The following is an 8,772-nucleotide window of genomic DNA, read 5'->3' as shown; positions in this document are numbered from 1 at the left end:
TCAGGCTTCGGTTGGTAATTATAGCAGTCTTCCTTCTCCCACCAACTCCTCCAAGCTCTGCCCACCTCAGTTGGACGGGAGTCTTTACCTCATGGAGTTAAACTTTTATTCCTGTAGATTCTTAGCCCTTGAAGGTCTCTCATTCCAGCCCAAAGATTGTTGCTGACCTAGAGGAGTTCCCTCTGGCATTGTCTTGCAGGGTTACCCCTGAGTGGGGCAGAGGGCAGCAACCATCCATTCTGGTTGAGTCCAGTGCTGTGAGTGGAGGGAAAGTCAGTGAAACAGTGGATGGAGATACCATGGGAGTCTGAGCTACTTGCTTTTATAGCATGTTTTTGTCTTGCAGACCCGCTTGTGCCCAGTCTCATATATGAGTTCCATTTTATGATGAAAATTCTACTGTGCACCTTCACTGTGTGATTTAGTGGATCAGATGACCCCTAGGATATGATGGGATCACAGGTCATCAGGTCACACAGTTAACTTGGTGCCCATGGTCAGACATGCAATCTCAATAGGGCCCTGTGGGAATCCAGATACTGATTTCACATGGACAACACTTGCTGGCAGAAGAGAACATGGTCTTCCTCCAAAGCCTTGGAGGTTGTTATTGGGGCTTGTTAGAGGCTTTCTTCAGAACTCTGTCTTCTACCTTCTATTCCCATTGGGTCTTCTGGATCATCATGTGAAAATGGCTGGGCACCCTCACTTTGGACCTGCTACAGAGTACTGTCCTCTGGCAGCCTTACTGGTTACCAGAAAGTAGATTAGAGCTGCATCTGAAATTCAGAGAAACCAACCAAACATGGAGCTTCCCTCTTTGTAGTGGGTAGTGAACAGTCCTGTAATTCACTTCTTGGTTTTTACCCAAAGAGGTTCAAAACTTATGTCCACAGAAAGACCTACACACAGATGTTTATATGGAAGCTTCATTCATAACTGCCCAATCTTGGAAGCAACCAAGATGTCCTTCCACACCAGTGCCCTTCCCTTAGTGGAAGAGATTTGGTGCGATTGCAGAATTAATCGGCATTGAACTCAACAACCCTACCGGTCAGGCACTTGGCATGGTGCTCAGCCATATCTGCCCTGAAAATTATATGGGATGAGTGACCTCTCCAAGGCTTTTTGGTTTTCCATGGATCTCCTCAGTGGGATAGTTTTGCTCTCAATCTCAATTTTTCGTTGTCTATCCTTCCTAGAGCTATCAGAAAAAGGCAATGTACTCCACAATCTTTGTAATTACTGTTGTTGCCATAGAAACTAAAAGCCATAGTCACCCCAATGCCTTGCCCTCCAACTTTACTTCATCCTATGCCACTCCTGATGAGGATGCCACCGTATGTGTGTGGGTGTGTGTGTGTAAACTATTAACAGGTAGCCTGAAAGTATACCCAACGAAGTCATGATGGTTTTTGCTGCTGGGGAGAAGGGAGAGAAATTAGGTGGGGAAGAGAAGAAAGAGGAGTTCAGATTTTGCTAAGGTATGTTATTTCTTTTATTTAAAAAAAAGCTTAAAGCAAATATGAAAAAAATATTAACACTGATAAATCCTAGATGGCAAAGAGTAATTGTATATATATATATTTTTTTACTTTCTGTGATTTTCAAATTTTACTCCTCCCCATTCCTCATGCATCATTATTCATTTTGATCATGAGGGACTTATCCCAGGATACAGGATGATAGAAAACTAAGAAAGTAATTCATAAAACTGTTACGTCAACAGGTAAAGACATACATACATGACAAAATCATATCAGTAAATGCCCCAAATTATTACATTACACAAAATGCAAAAGTCATAAAAAGCAAAAGCTGTCTTTTTCACATCTGTGTTCCCCTCACACCCATTTGCCCTTCCCTGGAGCCAAATGCTACTGCAATTTTTTTTAGGATACTTCCAAAGATATTTAATGCATTTGCAAGCACATCCTTATATCAATTCTACAAGCAAAAGATAGACTTTTTTCTGCATGTTGCTTTCTTCGCCATACAATATACCTTAAAGATGGTCCCACATCCTATACTACAAAGCTACAGTAATCAAGATAGTATGGTACTGGCACAAAAACAGAAATATAGATCAATGGAACAGGATAAAAGCCCAGAGATAAACCCATGCACATATGGTCACCTTATCTTTGATAAAGGAGGCAAGAATATACAAGGGAGAAAAGACAGCCTCTTCAATAAGTGGTGCTGGGAAAACTGGACAGGTACATGTAAAAGTATGAAATGAGAACACTCCCTAACACCATACACAAAAATAAATTCAAAATGGATTAAAGACCTAAATGTAAGGCCAGACACTATCAAACTCTTAGAGGAAAACATAGGCAGAACACTCTATGACATAAATCACAGCAAGATCCTTTTTGACCCACCTCCTAGAGAAATGGAAATAAAAACAAAAATAAACAAATGGGACCTAATGAAACTTAAAAGCTTTTGCACAGCAAAGGAAACCATAAACAAGACAAAAACACAACCCTCAGAATGGGAGAAAATATTTGCAAATGAAGCAACTGACAAAGGACTAATCTCCAAAATTTACAAGCAGCTCATGCAGCTCAATATCAAAAAAACAAAAAACCCAATCCAAAAATGGGCAGAAGACCTAAATAGACATTTCTCCAAAGAAGGTATACAGATTGCCAACAAACACATGAAAGAATGCTCAACATCATTAATCATTAGAGAAATGCAAATCAAAACTACAATGAGATATCATCTCACACCAGTCAGAATGGCCATCATCAAAAAATCTACAAACAATAAATGCTGGAGAGGGTGTGGAGAAAAGGGAACCCTCTTGCACTGTTGGTGGAAATGTAAATTGATACAGCCACTATGGAGAACAGTATGGAGGTTCCTTAAAAAAATAAAACTAGAAGTAGCATATGACCCAGCAATCCCACTACTGGGCATATACCCTGAGAAAACCATAATTCAAAAAGAGTCATGTACCAAAATGTTCATTGCAACTCTATTTACAGTAGCCAGGACATGGAAGCAACCTAAGTGTCCATCACCAGATGAATGGATAAAGAAGATGTGGCACATATATATACAATGGAATATTACTCAGCCATAAAAGGAAATGAAATTGAGTTATTTGTAGTGAGGTGGATGGACGTAGAGTCTGTCATACAGAGTGAAGTAAGTCAGAAAGAGAAAAACAAATACCGTATGCTAACACATATATATGGAATCTAAGAAAAAAAAAGGTCATGAAGAACCTAGGGGCAAGACAGGAATAAAGACACAGACCTACTAGAGCATGGACATGAGGATATGGGGAGGGGCAAGGGTAAGCTGTGACAAAGTGAGAGAGTGGCATGGACATATATACACTACCAAATGTAAAATAGATAGCTAGTGGGAAGCTGCTGCATAGCACAAGGAGATCAGCTCCGTGCTTTGTGACCACCTAGATGGGTGGGATAGGGAGGGTGGGAGGGAGGGAGATGCAAGAGGGAAGAGACATGGGAACATATGTATATGTATAACTGATTCACTTTGTTATAAAGCAGAAACTAACACACCATTGTAAAGCAATTATACTCCAATAAAGATGTTAAAATTTTAATAAATAAATAAATAAATAAACAAAGATGGTCCCATATCAATATGTATAGAGAGCTCTATTCTTTTATGGCTTCATAGTATTACAATATGTTGATATGTCATTAAGTTATTCAACCCTTTTGGATGGATATTTACTATTTTGTAGTCTTCTGCTATTAGATATAAAGTGAAATTCAGTTACCTGCACAGAAGTCATTTCAAACATGTTTAACCATATATGTAGAATAAATTCCTAAAAGAGGAATTGCTAGGTATAGGGATATGTACATTTAAAATTTTGATAGCTACTGCCATATTGTTGTTGATAGAAGTTGTACTACTGTATGACAATATACAAAAGCGCTTTTTCCCTACCAAATGGTAAAACAATTAAGTTTGAACTTAATGATTCTGTCAATCTAATAAGTGAAAAAGAGTGATATCTTGTTGTAGTTTTTAACTGATGATTCTATATCATGACCAAAGTTTCCATAAATTTAGGAACTATTTTAAATTCCTTTTCTGTGTTCTTCTGCCTGTTCACATCTTTGGCCATTTTTCTTTGGGGATGTTATTTTTTTTTTTCTCTTAGATTTGTAGAAACATTTTTTTTTAACAATTCGGAGTTAACTATTGTCTTTGGGACTTCCCCGGTGGCACGGTGGTTAAGAATCTGCCTGCCAATGCCAGGGACACGGGTTCGAGCCCTGGTCCGGGAAGACCCCACATGCCGTGGAGCAACTAAGCCCATGCACTACAACTGCTAAGCCTGCACTCTAGAGCCTGTGAGCCACAACTGAGCCCATGTGCCACAACTACTGAAGCCCATGTGCCTAGAGCCCGTGCTCCGCAACGAGAAGCCACCTCAATGAGAAGCCCGCGCACCACAACGAAGAGTAGCCCCAGCTCGCCACAGCTAGAGAAAGCCCGCATGCAGCAACGAAGACCCAATGCAGCCAAAAATAAATAAATAAAAATAAATAATAAACTTATAAAAAAAAGGAGTTAACTATTCTCTTCGATTTTTGTTGCAAGTATATTCAAAGTGTGTTGTTCATTTCTTGATCCTTTTATAGTGTTTTTGCCATAAAGATACTTTTGTTTTTAAAAAAATCATTATTTTCTTTCCTGGTTTCTGATTGAGGGCCATATTTAGGCCTTCCCTATGATGAGATTATAAAAAAAAATGTCCTACTTTTTCTCCATGTACTTCCATGATTCCATAGTTTTACATTTAAGTATTGCATCCATTTGGAATTTATTTTGGTGTCAACTGTGATGTATGGCCCAAGCTTAATTTTTTTCAGATAGGTACCCAAGTCATTCAACATCATTTATTAAATAATCCATCTTTTTTTCCAACTAATTTGAATGCCACCTTTAATATATGTAATATTCCCAGACATATTTGAATTTATTTTTGGACATTCTAGTCCATCCCATTGACCTGCCACACAGCAGAACCATGTTGTTTTAATTATTGTAGCTTTACAATTTGTTTTAATACTTCGCCATGCTAATTACCCTCAGCTTTTTCCTTTTTAGATTTTTCCTAGATAATCTTGCTTTTTATTTTTCAATGAACTTTTTAAAAACTTTGATGCTTTGGAAAAAGTTGTCTCAGTATTTTTATTGGGATGACATTGAATTTATACATTAACTTAGTGAAAATGGATACATTTATGATTTTGAGTTTTCTTATCCAAAAGCACTCTACTCTTGGGCTTCCCTGGTGGTGCAGTGGTTAAGAATCCACATGCCAATGCAGGGCACACGTTCAAGCCCTAGTCTGGGAAGATCCCACATGCCACTGAGCAACTAAGCCCGTGCACCACAACTACTGAGCCTGTGCTCTAAAGCCCATGAGCCACAACAACTGAAGCCTGCATGCCTAGAGCCTGTGTTCTGCAACGAGAAGCCACCGCAATGAGAAGCCTGCACACTGCAACGAAGTGTAGCCCCTGCTTGCTGCAACGAGAGAAGCCTGTGCACAGCAACAAAGACCCAACACAGCCAAAAATAAATAAAATAAAACCATTTAATTAAAAAAACCAGTCTACTCTTTATCTGTATAAGTTCTCTTTTGGCTTCTTCTGTTTTTTTGTTTTTTTGTTTTTTTGGCTGTGTTGGATCTTCGTTGCTGCGCGGGGGCTTTCTCTAGTTGTGGCAAGTGGGGGCTACTCTTTCTTGTGGTGCACGGGCTTCTCATTGCGGTGGCTTCTCTTGTTTCAGAGCACGGGCTCTAGGTGCATGGGCTTCAGTAGTTGCAGCACGTGGGCTCAGTAGTTGCGGCACACAGGCTCTAGAGCATGCAGGCTTCAGTAGTTGTGGCACACGGGCTCAGTAGTTGTGGCTCACAGGCTTAGTTGCTCCACTGCATGTGGGATCTTCCCAGACCAGGGATCGAACCTGTGTCCCCTGAATTGACAGGCGGATTCTTAACCACTGCACCACCAGGGAAGTCCCTTCAGTTTTGTTTTATAGCTTTATTCATATAGGCTTGACATTTCTTGTCACAGATTTTCTGAATTATTTTATCTTTTTTGTTGGAATTACAGTAGGGCTTTTTTTCCTTTCCTATACCTTCTAAGAGATGTAGTTTGCATATATGAAGGCTATTGAATTATCTGACAATTAGAAAATAATACATACAGATTAACCTTATATTTTACTGATGCATTTCTTCACCCTTCTTTCTTGAAGCAGCTGCTTTCTTCTTAGGTCATTTTTCTCTCATGGAAGGACATTATTCAGTGATTCTTTAGGGGATGGGCTATAATTGATTTTTTTTTAATCCCTAGTCGTTGCAAGTCTGAAAATTTATTTATTTTGCCCTCAACCTTAATGATAGTTTGATCAGGGAGAGAAGTCTAAGTTCAAAGTTGTTTTTCCACAGTACTTTGATCATACTGCCCATATTCTTCTTGCATCCAATCTTGCTCATGAAATAGTTATTGTCAAATTTATTCTTCTTTTTGTAGACTATCTAAACATTTTTCTCTTTAGGATTAAAAAAAATCTTTAATGTTCTGAATCTTTACTATAGTGTATTACATGTTTGACTTATATATCCTGCCCACTATTCTGGAAACTCTTTTAGTCTAAGGAGGTATGATGGCGGTGATTTTGCACACACACCCCGGGGACATTTAGCAATATCTGGAGATATTTTTGCTTGTCACAACTGGGGACGGAAGGATTTGCTGCTAAACATCTTATGATCCCCAGGAAAGCCCGTCACAGCGAAGAATTATCTAGCCCAAACTGCCAATAGTGCCATCACTGAGAAACCCTGAAGTATGGGATTTTAGTTCTAGGCCTTGGTCTGGCCAAGTGGGTGAAAAATAGATTTGGCCTTAGCCTCAGGGTAACAGTTTCTGGCTGGGGGGGATTCAGTCTTGGCTTTGCAACAGTGGTTGTCCTGGCCCTGAGGTGGTGGCAGCCTCTGTTTATTACTATGGTTTATCTCACTCTTTCCTACTTGTACAAATGCCTCATAGTTTTTGGTCCATGAAGAGGTGCTTTTCTTGTTTTTGAGCATGACTATGTATATAGTAATGTTTTTAAATATCTTTTTCACTATTTCTATGAATTTTCTTTTGAGAGAGAGACTCCAACATGTGACCTTCAAGGTCTTTACACAAAGGTACAAACTCAATAGAATTAATTCCAGCAATACTGAAAGGTAAAAGGAAGCAACAAATCACACATCATCCCAGCAACCAAAAACACTCAATATTAAATTCCACAGAGCTGTTTTTTAAATACATCTTATAAAGTATAAAAACAGCTAGACAGGGCTTCCCTGGTGGCGCAGTGGTTGAGAGTCCACCTGCCGATGCAGGGGACACGGTTCGTGTCCCAGTCCGGGAAGATCCCACATGCCGCGGAGCGGCTAGGCCCGTGAGTCATGGCTGCTGAGCCTGTGCTCCGCAACGGGAGAGGCCACAACAGTGAAAGGCCCGCATACCGCAAAAAAAAAAAAAAAGAATACAAAAACATTCAGCACCCAAAATGGTAAAACTCACAATGTCTATTATCCAACAAAAAATTACCATTTGGGACTTCCCTGGCAGTCCAGTGGTTAAGACTCTGCACTTCCACTGCAGGGTGCATGGATTCTATCCCTGGTCAGGGAACTAAGATCCTTCATGCCACGTGGCATGTGCATGGCCAAAAAATATTTTTTTAATAAATAAAAAAATTAAAAATTTTTTTAATTTTTAAAAATTGTTTTAATTTTTTTAATTTAAAAATTTTAATTAAAAAATTAAAACAATTTAAAATTTTTTTAAATTAAAAAAAATTTAATTACCATGTCTGCAAAGAAGCTGGAAAATACCAACTATTAAGAGGAAAATAACCATTTGAAATTTTTTAATAACTTTTAAAAATTTTATTAATTTATTTATTTTGGGTTGCGTTGGGTCTTCTTTGCTGCGCCCAGGCTTTCTCTAGTTGCGGTGAGCAGGGGGCTACTCTTCGTTGCGGTGAGCGGGCTTCTCATTGCGGTGGCTTCTCTGGTTATGGAGCATGGGCTCTAGGTGCCCGGGCTTCAGTAGCTGTGGCTCGCAGGCGGGCTCTAGAGCGCAGGCTCAGTAGTTGTGGCGCTCAGGCTTAGTTGCTCTGCAGCATGTGGGATCTTCCCGGACCAAGGCTCGAACCTGCATTGGCAGGCGGATTCTTAACCACTGTGCCACCAGGGAAGCCCAACCATTTGAAATTGACTCAGAATTAACATAGATATATAATTAAGAGACTACAACATTAAAATAGACGTTTTAACTGTATTCCATATGTTCAAGAAACTAGAAGAAAAATTAAACATGTTAAATAGAAACACGGAAAATATTAAGAGAATCCAAATCAAGCTTCTAGAGAAAGACTAGAAGATGAAACTATCTGAGGTGAAAAATATACTGAATGTGATTAATGGCATATTAGACAATGCAAGCAGAAGAAAACATTAGTAACTTGAAGACGTAGCAACAGAAACAGCACAGAAAACATATTTTAAGCACAGAACATCAGTGAGGTGTAGAACAAAGTCAAGTGGCCTTATACACACATAACTGGAGTACCTGAGGAGAGAAAGGGGTATAGAAAATACATTGGAAGTCAGTGGGGACAGCGCTCGAGCAGCTGGGCCCGGGGTTCCCGCTCCCTCTCCCGCCCCCGCCCCAGCTCCCGCCCCAGCTCCCG

This window comes from Mesoplodon densirostris, chromosome 18 (genome assembly GCF_025265405.1).
Source record: "Mesoplodon densirostris isolate mMesDen1 chromosome 18, mMesDen1 primary haplotype, whole genome shotgun sequence".
NCBI classification, from domain to species: Eukaryota; Metazoa; Chordata; class Mammalia; order Artiodactyla; family Ziphiidae; genus Mesoplodon; species Mesoplodon densirostris.
Note: the sequence above shows the minus strand (reverse complement) of the source record.